Below are 12059 nucleotides of genomic sequence, written 5' to 3'. Positions count from 1 at the left end.
GGTATCAATCTAGTGAACTTTCCCTGGACTGCCTCATATGCCATTATTTCTTAGAGGTGTAGTCTGGCTAGTGCTTAGTACACTTTTAGCAAGAGCTCCCTACTTTTATTCTATTCTCTTTGAAATAAAGGCCAACATTCCATTTGCCTTCCGTATCACCCACTGTATGTTGATACTAATTTTCTGTGATTCATGCACTTGGATCCGCAAGTTCCTCTGCATTGCAGCCTTCTATAGTTTAGATTAGATTAGATTAGATTACTTACAGTGTGGAAACATGCCCTTCGGCCCAACAAGTCCACACCGCCCCGCCGAAGCGCAACCCACCCATACCCCTATATCCACCCCTTACCTAACACTACGGGCAATTTAGCATAGCCAATTCACCTGACCTGCACATCTTTGTACTGTGGGAGGAAACCGGAGCACCCGGAGGAAACCCACGCAGACATGGGGAGAACGTGCAAACTCCACACAGTCAGTCGCCTGAGGGGGGGAATTGAACCCAGGTCTCTGGCGCTGTGAGGCAGCAGTGCTAACCACTGTGCCACCGTGCCGCCCGAACTTAGTCTACCAACTTAAGTAGAATTCAGCTCCTTTATTCTTCCTGCTAAAAGGTACATCTTCATATTTTCCTACATTATATTCATCTGTCAAGATTCATCCTCACTACAGCCTTCCCACCTATTTTTGTGTTGTCTGCAAACTTGGCAATGGTATATTCACTTCCATAATCCAAGTTTTAAAAATGAATTGTACATAATTGTGCCACCAGCACTCATCCCTGTGTCATTCCACTAATTACAGGCTGCCATTCTGAAAATGTCCTCCCTTATCCCAACTCTGTTCTCTAACAATTAGCCAATTTTCTCTGTCGAGGCTAATATGCTACCCTGAATGCCATGGGCTCTTATTAACTAACCTTGCTGGGAGACGTAAAAGTAAGTCCACATTTGAGTGAGAGCAGCGGCCGAGTAAAAGCGAACCTGGGAGACTACAGCTAAGAAAGAGCGGGAGCAGCAGAGGAAGTGACAGCAAACAGAGGGGCAGCCGGGAAGGAGAACAGTGAGTATAAATACTCACCCTTTAATCACCAACGGTCATTTGAGTGAGAGCAGCCGCGTGAGCTGGCCGGAAGTGAGGTTGGAGCGCATAGCTGGGCGGGAAGGTAAGTGATTAGTATTTGAGTGGGTGTGTTCTAGACCCCAGGTCCTACTTTTGTAGGGCCTCCCTCCCACACCCCTCCTCTAACCTAACTTTAAAGTCCATAGGTAAGTGACTCAGTGTTATTGACTCAGTGTTCTTGTTTTGGAGACAAAATGTACAGTCATGGCAGCGCAGGCGGTGGAATGTTCCTCCTGCAGGATGTTTGAGGTAGGGGTGACCACCGATACTCCTGCCGACTTCGTCTGCAGGAAATGCAGTCAGATCCTGCTCCTCACCGAATGAGTTAGGGAACTGGAACTGGAGTTGGACGAACTGAGGATTATTCGAGAGGCTGAGAGGGTGATTGATAGAAGCTACAGGGACATAGTTACGCCGGAGAACAGAGGTAGCTGGGTAACAGTTAGAGGTGGGAAGGGGAAGAAGCAGGCAGTGCAGGGTTCCCCTGTAGTCGTTCCCCGAAAAAATAAGTATAAGGCTTTGGAAACTGTTGGGAGGGACAGCCTTGCAGGTGTAAGCTGCAGTGAAGGGGTCTGTGGCTCTGAGACTCAGAAGGGAAAGGGGGAGAGGAGGAGAGCGCTAGTTATAGGAGACTCTCTAGTTAGAGGGACGGACAGGCGGTTCTGTGGACATGGGCGAGACTCTCGGATGGTTTGTTGCCTCCTGGGTGCTCGGGTCCGAGACGTCTCAGACCGTGTCTTCAGAATCCTTAAGGGGGAGGGTGTACAGCCAGAAGTCGTGGTACACATTGGCACCAACGACATAGGTAGGAAGAGGGGTGGGGAGGTTATTCAAGAGCTCAGGGAGTTAGGCTGGAAGCTAAAAGCTAGGACAGACAGAGTCGTCATCTCTGGGTTGTTGCCGGTGCCACGTGACAGTGAGGCAAAGAAGAGAGAGAGAGTGCAGTTGAACACGTGGCTGCAAGGATGGTGTAGCAGGGAGGGTTTCAGATATTTGGACAATTGGACTGCATTCTGGGGAAGGTGGGACCTGTACAAACAGGACGGGTTGCACCTGAACCAGAAGGGCACCAATATCCTGGGGGGTAGGTTTGCTAGCACTCTTCGGGGGGGTTTAAACTAATTTGGCAGGGGGATGGGATCCGGACTTGTAGTCCAGCAAGTAAGCTAGCTGTGTGTCAGGATGCCCAAGACTGTAGGGAGGCTGTGGAGAAGGTAGCACTGACAGGGAATACTTGCGGACACAGAGATGGGCTCAAGTTCGTATACTTCAACGCAAGGAGTATCAGAAATAAGGTGGGTGAACTTAAGGCGTGGATCGGTACCTGGGACTACGATGTTGTGGCCATCACGGAAACGTGGATAGATGAGGGACAGGAATGGCTGTTGGAGGTTCCTGGTTACAGATGTTTCAGTAAGATTAGGGAGGGTGGTAAAAAAGGAGGGGGGGTGGCATTGCTAATTAGAAATGGTATAACGGCTGCAGAAAGGAAGTTTGAGGGGGATCTGCCTCTGGAGGTAGTATGGGCTGAAGTCAGAAATAGGAAAGGTGCAGTCACCTTATTGGGTGTTTACTATAGGCCCCCCAATAGCAGCAGAGATGTGGAGAAACAGATTGGGAAACAGATTTTGGAAAGGTGCAGAAGCCACAGGGTAGTAGTCATGGGCGACTTCAACTTCCCAAATATTGATTGGAAGCTCTTTAGATCAAGTAGATTGGATGGGGTGGTGTTTGTGCAGTGTGTCCAGGAAGCTTTTCTAACGCAGTATGTAGATTGTCCAACCAGAGGGGAGGCCATATTGGATTTGGTACTCGGTAATGAACTGGGACAAGTGGTGGGCTTGTTAGTGGGTGAACTTTTTGGTGATGGTGACCACAATTCTGTGACTTTCACCTTGGTTATGGAGAGAGATAGGTGCGCACAACAAGGTAGATTTTACAATTGGGGGAAGGGAAATTATGATGCTGTAAGACAGGATTTGAGGAGCATACGTTGGGAGCATAGGCTGTCAGGGAAGGATGTGGTGGAAATGTGGAACTTTTTCAAGGAGCAGATACGACGTGTCCTTGATATGTATGTACCTATCAGGCAGGAAAGAAATGGTCGTGTGAGGGAGCCTTGGTTGACGAGGGAGGTTGAATGTCTAGTAAAGAGGAAGAAGGAGGCTTACATAAGGTTGAGGAAACAGGGTTCAGACAGAGCAGTGGAGGGATACAGGATAGCCAGAAGGGACCTGAAGAAAGGGATTAGGAGAGCTAAGAGAGGGCATGAAAAATCCTTGGCGGATAGGATCAAGGATAACCCCAAGGCATTTTATGCGTATGTGAGAAACCTGAGAATGACGAGAACGAGGGTAGGTCCGATCAAGGACAGTAGTGGGAGACTGTGTATTGAGTCGGAAGAGATAGGAGAGGTCTTGAACAAGTACTTCTCTTCAGTATTTACGAACGAGAGGGACCGTGTTGTTGAAGAGGAGAGTGTGAAATGGACTGTTAAGCTAGAAGAGATACTTGTTAGGAAGGAAGATGTGTTGGACATTTTGAATAACTTGAGGATAGACAAGTCCCCCGGGCCTGACGGGATATATCCTAGGATTATGTGGGAAGCAAGAGAGGAAATTGTAGTATCTTCTTGTCTTCACTGGCAAGGGGGGGTGGTACCAGGAGACTGGAGAGTAGCGAATGTTGTGCCCCTGTTCAAAAAAGGGAATAGGGATAACCCCGGGAATTACAGGCCAGTTAGTCTTACTTCTGTGGTAGGCAAAGTAATGGAAAGGGTACAGAGGGATAGGATTTATGAGTATCTGGAAAGACACTGCTTGATTAGGGACAGCCAGCACGGATTTGTGAAGGGTAGGTCTTGCCTTACAAGTCTTATTGAATTCTTCGAGGAGGTGACCAAGCATGTGGATGAGGGTGGAGCAGTGGATGTAGTGTACATGGATTTTAGTAAGGCATTTGATAAGGTTCCCCATGGTAGGCTTATGCGGAAAGTCAGGAGGCATGGGATAGAGGGAAATTTGGCCAATTGGATAGAAAACTGGCTAACCGGTCGAAGTCAGAGAGTGGTGGTAGATGGTAAATATTCAGCCTGGAGCCCAGTTACAAGTGGAGTTCCGCAGGGATCAGTTCTGGGTCCTCTGCTGTTTGTAATTTTTATTAATGACTTGGATGAGGGAGTCGAAGGGTGGGTCAGTAAATTCGCAGATGATATGAAGATAGGTGGAGTTGTGGACAGTGAGGAGGGCTGTTGTCGTTTGCAAAGGGACTTAGATATGATGCAGAGCTGGGCTGAGGATAGGCAGATGGTGTTCAACCCTGCCAAGTGTGAGGTTGTCCATTTTGGAAGAACAAATAAGAATGCGGAATACAGGGTTAATGGTAGGGTTCTTAGTCAGGTGGAGGAACAGAGGGATCTTGGGGTCTATGTACATAGATCTTTGAAAGTTGCCACTCAGGTGGATAGAGTTTGTAAGAAGGCCTATGGAGTATTATCATTCATTAGCAGAGGGATTGAATTCAAGAGTCGTGAAGTGATGTTGCAGCTGTACAGGACTTTGGTTAGGCCACAGTTGGAGTACTATGTGCAGTCCTGATCGCCTCACTTTAGGAAAGATGTGGAAGCTTTGGAGAGGGTGCAGAGAAGATTTACCAGGATGTTGCCTGGAATGGAGAATAGGTCGTACGTGGATAGGTTGAGAGTTCTCGGCCTTTTCTCGTTGGAACGGCGAAGGATGAGGGGTGACTTGATAGAGGTTTATAAGATGATCAGAGGAATAGATAGAGTAGACAGTCAGAAACTTTTTCCCCGGGTACAACAGAGTGTTACAAGGGGAGATAAATTTAAGGTGAAGGGTGGAAGGTATAGGGGAGATGTCAGGGGTGGGTTCTTTACCCAGAGAGTGGTGGGGGCATGGAATGCGCTGCCCGTGGGAGTGGTAGAGTCAGAATCATTGGCGACCTTTAAGCGGCATTTGGATAGGTACATGGATGGGTGCTTAATCTAGGTTTAGAAGTTCGGCACAACATCGTGGGCCGAAGGGCCTGTTCTGTGCTGTATTGTTCTATGTTCTATTATTTTAGTGAAATATTCTCATACACAACTTACAGACAATTAAGAACCTACACACAGGTGGCTCAGTGGTTAGCACTGCTGCCTCACAGCACCAGGGACCTGGGTTCAATTCCAGCCTTGGGTGACCAGTGTGGAGTTTGCACGTTCTCACTATGTCTGTGTGAGTGTCCTCTGGTTTCCTCTCACAGTCCAAAGATGTGTAGATGGATTGGCCATACTAAATTGCCTGTAGTATCCGGGGATGTGGAGGCTAGGTACATTAGCCATGAGAAATGCAGGGTTACAGTGATAGAATAGGAGGTTGAGTCTGGGTGAGATGCTCTTTGGAGAGTCAGCATGGACTTATTGGGCCAAATGGTCTATTCTATGGTACACACATATTTGAAACAAAGGTGAGGGATGAAACATTTAAAAGGGACCCAAGGGACTACTTTCTCATACAGAGGGTGGTGCATGTATGGAATGAACTGCCAGAGGAAGTGGTAGAAGCCAGTATGATTACAACACTTAAAAGGCGAATGGATAGATATGTAGACAGAAAGGTCTTAGAGGGATACGGGTCAAATGTTGGAAAAGAAGACTAAATTAACGTAGGATGTCTGGTTGGCATGGACAAGTTAAACTGAAGGGTCTGTTTCCATGCCGTACATCTCTGTTACTCTAAATCCATAAATTCCTGGAGAACTCAGCAATGTGGCTGCATCCGTGAAGAGAAAGCAGAGTTAATATTTTGAGGCCAGTTACCCTTCTCAGAAAGGTAGAGACAGAGGGTTTGGGGCAGGGTTGGGTGGGGATATGTCTGTGTGCATATGGTGTGTGTGGTGTGAATGTTTGTGTGGGGCATTCTTGCATGTGTGGGGTGGGCGTGTGTACATGTGGCGCAAATGTGTGCAACACTACATATAAGGAAAGATCCTGTATCTCAGTGGGGTGGGTAAACTGTTGGACATTCTCCACACTGAGGTAGCCGTTCTGTACCTCCCTGGGGCCACTGCCCTGATTTGGTGTCATCGGGCCAGGAACGAAGCCAGTAAATTCCGATTCTGTTGTTCCCTGCTCCTGATTCATGCACTGTGGGTTCTAGTTGCCCAGAGCTGCAGTGCCATGGTTACTCCATCTCTCCTGACCGCTAGATGCTGAGCTTCACCAGGCTCCTCAGGACGTCCACCATTTATGGATAGAAGGATGCTCCTCTCCTTCTCCCTCATGGTACTGTGCCTCTTTTCTGTTGGTAGCCAACCCTCTGCATGTCTTCATCATCAGAGGAGCTGCTGGATTGTCCATTATTCAGCTGCCTCTTTTTGTTTTGCTATGAGCCTGTGGGGGCCATCAAGTTCTTAGAAAAGAAGAATCTCCCAGAAGTGATGGCTTACCAGCCGAGTTGCATTTGGTTCTGTAGTACTTGACTGACCAGGACCTGCTGGGGGTATACAATGGCATGTTTCTTTCAGGTAGCAAGTGCAAATCCATGAGGAAAGGTACCATCACCTTCATCTAAAAAGGGAGAGGGCGGAATGTGGAAATTGGTGACCCATCTCACTGCTGAACGCTGGCTACAAAATCCTGTTCTAAGGTAATCGCCAACCAAGTCAGGTCTGCTCTGGGATTAATGATTCATCTGAACCAAACCTGTGTTGTACTGGGCAGGATGATCTCCCATAGCCTTGTGCTCCTCAGGGGATACGATCGCCTATGTGAGGACAAGGAATGCCTGCCTGCCCCTTCAGCCTGGACCAGGAGAAGGCCTATAGACAGGATGTTGCACACGTACATGGACTTTGGGGAGGGAATTCACAACTAGATCTGAATGTTCTACACCAACATCTTTAGTGCAGACTCCATCAATGGGTGGGAATCAGAAAGCTTCCAGATCAGATCTGCAATCAGGCAGAGCTGCCCTCGTTTGTGTGTATAATGCCTTTGGCTGCTTCCACCATGAAGAATGTGATGACTATTCCAGGCAATGGAGGTTTATAGGTCAAAGCCTCCCTTGTACATGGATGATGTTACTGTTTACTGGTTGGATCCACTGTCAGTGCGCAGACTCATGAGCACCTACTCATGAGTTCAAACTGGCCTCACGAGGTTTGTGTGTAAACATGATAAAATTGTAAAATGAGGGAAAAGCATGGTATTGTCCCATTAAGATAAAGTGCTTAGAGACTTAAAAATGAAAGTCTGTGGTTAAACAGCTGAAGGTGCTCGAATTGACACAATGTATCAAGACGACATTCAGTTTGCAGACCTAAACAACAGTTTTACTAAGGCAACAGTTTAAATCCAGCCAATTAATTTAAAAAAGGCACGTGGAGACTAAGGACCAATTAAATTCAAATCTGATGGTGTTGACAACCTAAAGACTTATAAGAATTTTGTGTGTTTTGAGGGGTAGAAAACAGAGGGGCAATTGGACAGAGAGGGAACACCAACTGCCATTGAAAGGGATGAAAGCGAACTTCCAGCTGAGAAAGACATACCGGGCTCTCACAAGAAACTCCATGCTCTCTCAAAAACATTATCTATCTATAAATGTACACAACACGTTTAGCAAATATTCTTGACACCAGAAAATGACTGAGAAGGCATTTAGGAAAGAGGAAGATGATACAGAAAGTTCAGGAGGATCCATTCTGTGTGAACTTTGAGAGACTAAATTTTAATTTATTGTTCTTATTAATTGGATTTATATAAGTAGGAGCAGTGTTAGTGAAACAGTATACCTATTAGAATTTAGTTCAGCAAGGGAATAGGTAGTAGTTTGTTAGTAATTCTGTTAATTTGTTCACGGTTGCAGTTAGATAAATAAATTGTTATTTGTTAATTATAGAGTGGATGAAAGGATTCCATTTCATTTAAACACTCCTGTATAAAAGATTGGGGGTAAGAGGTACGTTATACTAATTTCACACTACATTTATCAGATTCCAAGGCGCCCCTCTGGGTATTTGGATGGGTATATGAATAGGAAGGGTTTGGAGAGATATGGGCCGGGTGCTGGCAGGTGGGACTGGATTTGGTTGGGATATCTGGTTGGCGTGGACGAGTTGGACTGAACGGTCTGTTTCCATGCTCTACATCTCTATGACTCTAATGCCATAAGACGCAGGAGCAGGAATTAGTCCATCGAGTCTGTTCTGCCATTCAATCATGGCTGATACGTTTTACAATCCCAAACTCCCAATTTCTACCATAATCCTTGATCTTCAAGAACTTATCTATCTCAGTCTTAAATATACTCAATGACCTGGCCTCCACAGCCTTCTGTGGCAATGAATTCCATAGAGTCACCACTCTCTGGCTGAAGAAGTCTCCATCCTAAAAGGTTTTTCCTTTACTCTAAAGCTATGCCCTCAGGTCCTAGTCTTTCCTACTAATGGAAACATCTTCCCAACATCTACTCTGTCCAGTCCATTTAGTATTCTGTATGTTTCAATTAGATTACCCCCAACCCTCTAAACTCCATTGATTTTAGACGCAGAGTCCTCAAACATTCAGCTTTTCATTTCTGGGACATTCTCGTGACCTTCCTCTGAACATGCTCCAATGCCGGTATATCCTTCCTAAGATATGGGGCCCAAAACCGCACACCTCTTTTTTTTCCTTGCAAAGAAAAACACTTTTGACTACAAGTCCATCAGGAAGTGGTCAGCACATAGCATCCGTGAGATGCTGCAGGGGAAAAAAAAAAGAGGTGGCTGCCTGAGCAATGCTTCATCATCAAAACTTTCCAAAAAGCACCAAGACATTTCTAGGCTGGTGGTGATATCGTTCATATATGGGTGGTCTGTCTGTGCCACCGGATATTGCACTTGAAGCAGCTGTGGGTGGGTAAGGTCTGTCACTCTTCTGCTTCTGGAATGTGCCTCTTCTAAAGACATCTGGAGAAAGATGCCGTGGCTTTTGTTGAGCTTCGTCCTGAGCAGCTCCAAGGTGCAGGACTCTACAGTCTGTTCCCCGGGACACACACTGACACAAACATCGACAGCTCCTGGAGGGTCATCAACTCAATGAAAGACACTCTTTGGTCTGCCCGAAACTTGTTGATCTTCCAAAAGAAGGTGTTGACAATGACCAAGTGTTGCATACTGGCTCATTCCAAGTTCCAGGAGTACGTGCTGAAGGATGCACTAAAGTTGAGAGCAACTGCTGCTAAGGCACCGTGGGGAAAGAATGCCATCTGAGGTCTTTCTGCTTAAGTTAAGAGGGGTCCGCTCGATCATCGGACCCTCCCAGTGCCTCAAATGCATGTAAATATAGCCTGTTTCAAGTAAGAGATGCCTTTGGATTGAGTTAAACTCTAATGTTTGTTTGTTTTCTTGAAATACTACTGTACAGAACCAAAATGCATTTATGACGGTGTACAGCAGACAGTCATCACTGAGGACCATTCTGGGAGAAACCAGCAACTCTATCATGCATGACTGTGCTCTACAGTCTGTCCCCAGTACACACACTGAGCCAAACATCAACTGCACCTGGAGGATTATCAACTCAGTGAAAGACACTCTTAGGTTTGTCCTAAACTTGTTGGGCTTCCAGAATTTGGAGTGGACACCAACCAACTGTTGCAGACTGGCACATTCCAAGGTGCAGGATTTCATGCTAAGGGACTCATTAAAGCTTAGGCAGCTGCTGCTCAAGCACGGTGGGGAAAGACAACTATCTGAAGTTTTCCTGAAGTTAAATTGGGTCTGTTCAGTTATTGGATCCTCATGGTGTTTCAAATGCAAGCATAGCCTGGTTCATGGTGGCTCAGTGGTTAGCACTGCTGCCTCACAGCGTCAGGGACTCAGGTTCAATTCCCACCTCAGACGACTATCTGTGTGGAGTTTGCACATTCTCCCCATGTCTGCGTGGGTTTCCTCCCACAATCAAAAGATGTGCAGGTTAGGTGAATTGGCCATGCTAAATTGCCCATATTGTTATTTACATTAGACAGGTATAAATGTAGGGGAATAGGTCTGGGTGGGTTGCTCTTCTGAGGTTCGGTGTGGACTTGTTGGGCCGAAGGGCCTGTTTCCATACTGTAGGGAATCTAATCTAATCAAATAAGATACTTCTGATTCACTGAATAGAGTTAAACTCCCATTTTTGTTTCCTTGCTATGCTACCATACATAATTGGACTGTGATAGTAATTATGTGTGTGTGTATGTATATATAGTGTTTAACAATAAACTATATTTTTGAAATTAAAAAAAATTCTGGGCGAGGTCAGCTCAGTCAACACTGAACAGTGGATCATAGGAGAATCCCCATCCCCCGCCCAGGATAAACAGGAGGAAGAGCATTCAACAGAGGGATGTCACAGAGGAGCATTCTGGGAAAAGTCAATTCAGTCACCATGAACAATGGATCACATTGTGTCAAGGAACAGAAGCCTCAACCTTTACATTTCTGCAGTGTTACCATCCTTCTCTCTTCTTCCTCTAACCAAAAAAATTAAGAGAAGAGAGATTAAGAGCGGCTATTGGGAAAAATTTTTTTTAGCCTAGAAGGTACCTGTCTGTTTATATAGTTTGCATTGCAATTTAACAACCAATTAATTAGAGAATACCAACAACATATTTTGAGAGACTGCTGTGTGGTGGAAGTGCTGCTGGCCTGTATAAGTGTGGGCTTAGATGAATACTGGTCTTTGCTGAGAAAGGAAGGTAAGGTGAGATTTTTTTTACCTTTCTCAGTGTAACGGGACAGAGATGGCAGTTATGGCAGTGGTAAGTTCCTACTGCCATTTGTGGGCGATCAAGGAGCAGTCTAGTGTTCCTGACAACTATGTCTGCAGATGTCTGGAGGAAGTGTGCAGCTCTTTACAGACTTTGTGGTTCGGTTAGAGTGGCATTTGAACACACTGAGGAGTACAAGGGGGCAAACAGTGTAATAGACACTAGTTGCGGGGAGGTGGTCATGCCGCAGGTTCAGTCAGGTAGATGGGTGACCACCAGGAGACGCAGGCACGTAATGCAGAAGTCTCCTGTAGTTAATCCCCTCTCAAACAGACTTACCATTATGCATACTTTTGGGGGTGGATAGCCTCTCAGGGGAGAATAACAGCAGCAGCCAGGCCTGCAGCACCACAACTGGCTCTGCTGTACAGCAAGATTGGGCAAAGTCCAAGTGAGCAATAGTAGTAGGAGATTTGCTAATTAGGGGCACAGACAGACATTGCTGTGGCTGCATTCGAGACTCCAGAATAATGTATTGCTTCCCTGATGCTGAAAAGGATGTTTATGAGCGGTGTTAAGGGGGAGGGTGAGCAGCCAGACATCTTTGTGCACGTTTCTACCAATTTGTACCAATAGCATTGTTAGAGAGAGGGAAAGATGCTAATCTCTGGATTACTACCAACACTACGTGAGAGTGAGGCAAGCAATAGAAAGATAGGACAGATGAATGCGTGGCTAAGTAGCTGGTGCAAGGGGCAGGATTTCAGGTTCTTGGATCATTGGGACCTCTGCTGAGGCAGTGGTGACCTGTACAAGAGCGATGGGTTGCACTCAAACTGGAGGGGAACTAATACCTTAATAAGGAGATTCACTGGTGCTATTCTGGTTTAAACTAGAGTGGCAGGGGGCTGGGAACCAGAGCAGCAGGCGGGGGGGGGCAAGTGGAGTGATTGAGGGGAAGGTAGATGTTAGGACCAGTAAGTCAGAAAGGAAGAACAGACAGAGATAGGTAAATGAACACAATGGTAATAATGGGCTGAACTATATTTGTTTCAACACAAGGAATATTATAGGTAAGGCAGTTGAGTTTAGAGCCTGGATCTGTGCATGGAACCATGATGTTGTCACCATTACAGAGAATTGGTTGAGGGAGGGACAGGACTGGCTGCTCAACATTCCAGGGTTTTGTTGTTT

General features: G+C 46.2%; 1 protein-coding gene across 1 annotated transcript in view; it reads right to left on the bottom strand.

Moving 5' to 3' along the window:
- Window positions 1-12059, bottom strand: part of LOC140463231 (synaptonemal complex protein 2-like) — a 377524-nt gene that overhangs the window by 211924 nt on the left and 153541 nt on the right. The window lies entirely within an intron of this gene.

This window comes from Chiloscyllium punctatum, chromosome 37, assembly GCF_047496795.1.
Source record: "Chiloscyllium punctatum isolate Juve2018m chromosome 37, sChiPun1.3, whole genome shotgun sequence".
Taxonomy (NCBI): Eukaryota; Metazoa; Chordata; class Chondrichthyes; order Orectolobiformes; family Hemiscylliidae; genus Chiloscyllium; species Chiloscyllium punctatum.
This window is presented reverse-complemented; position numbering and strand designations above follow the sequence as displayed.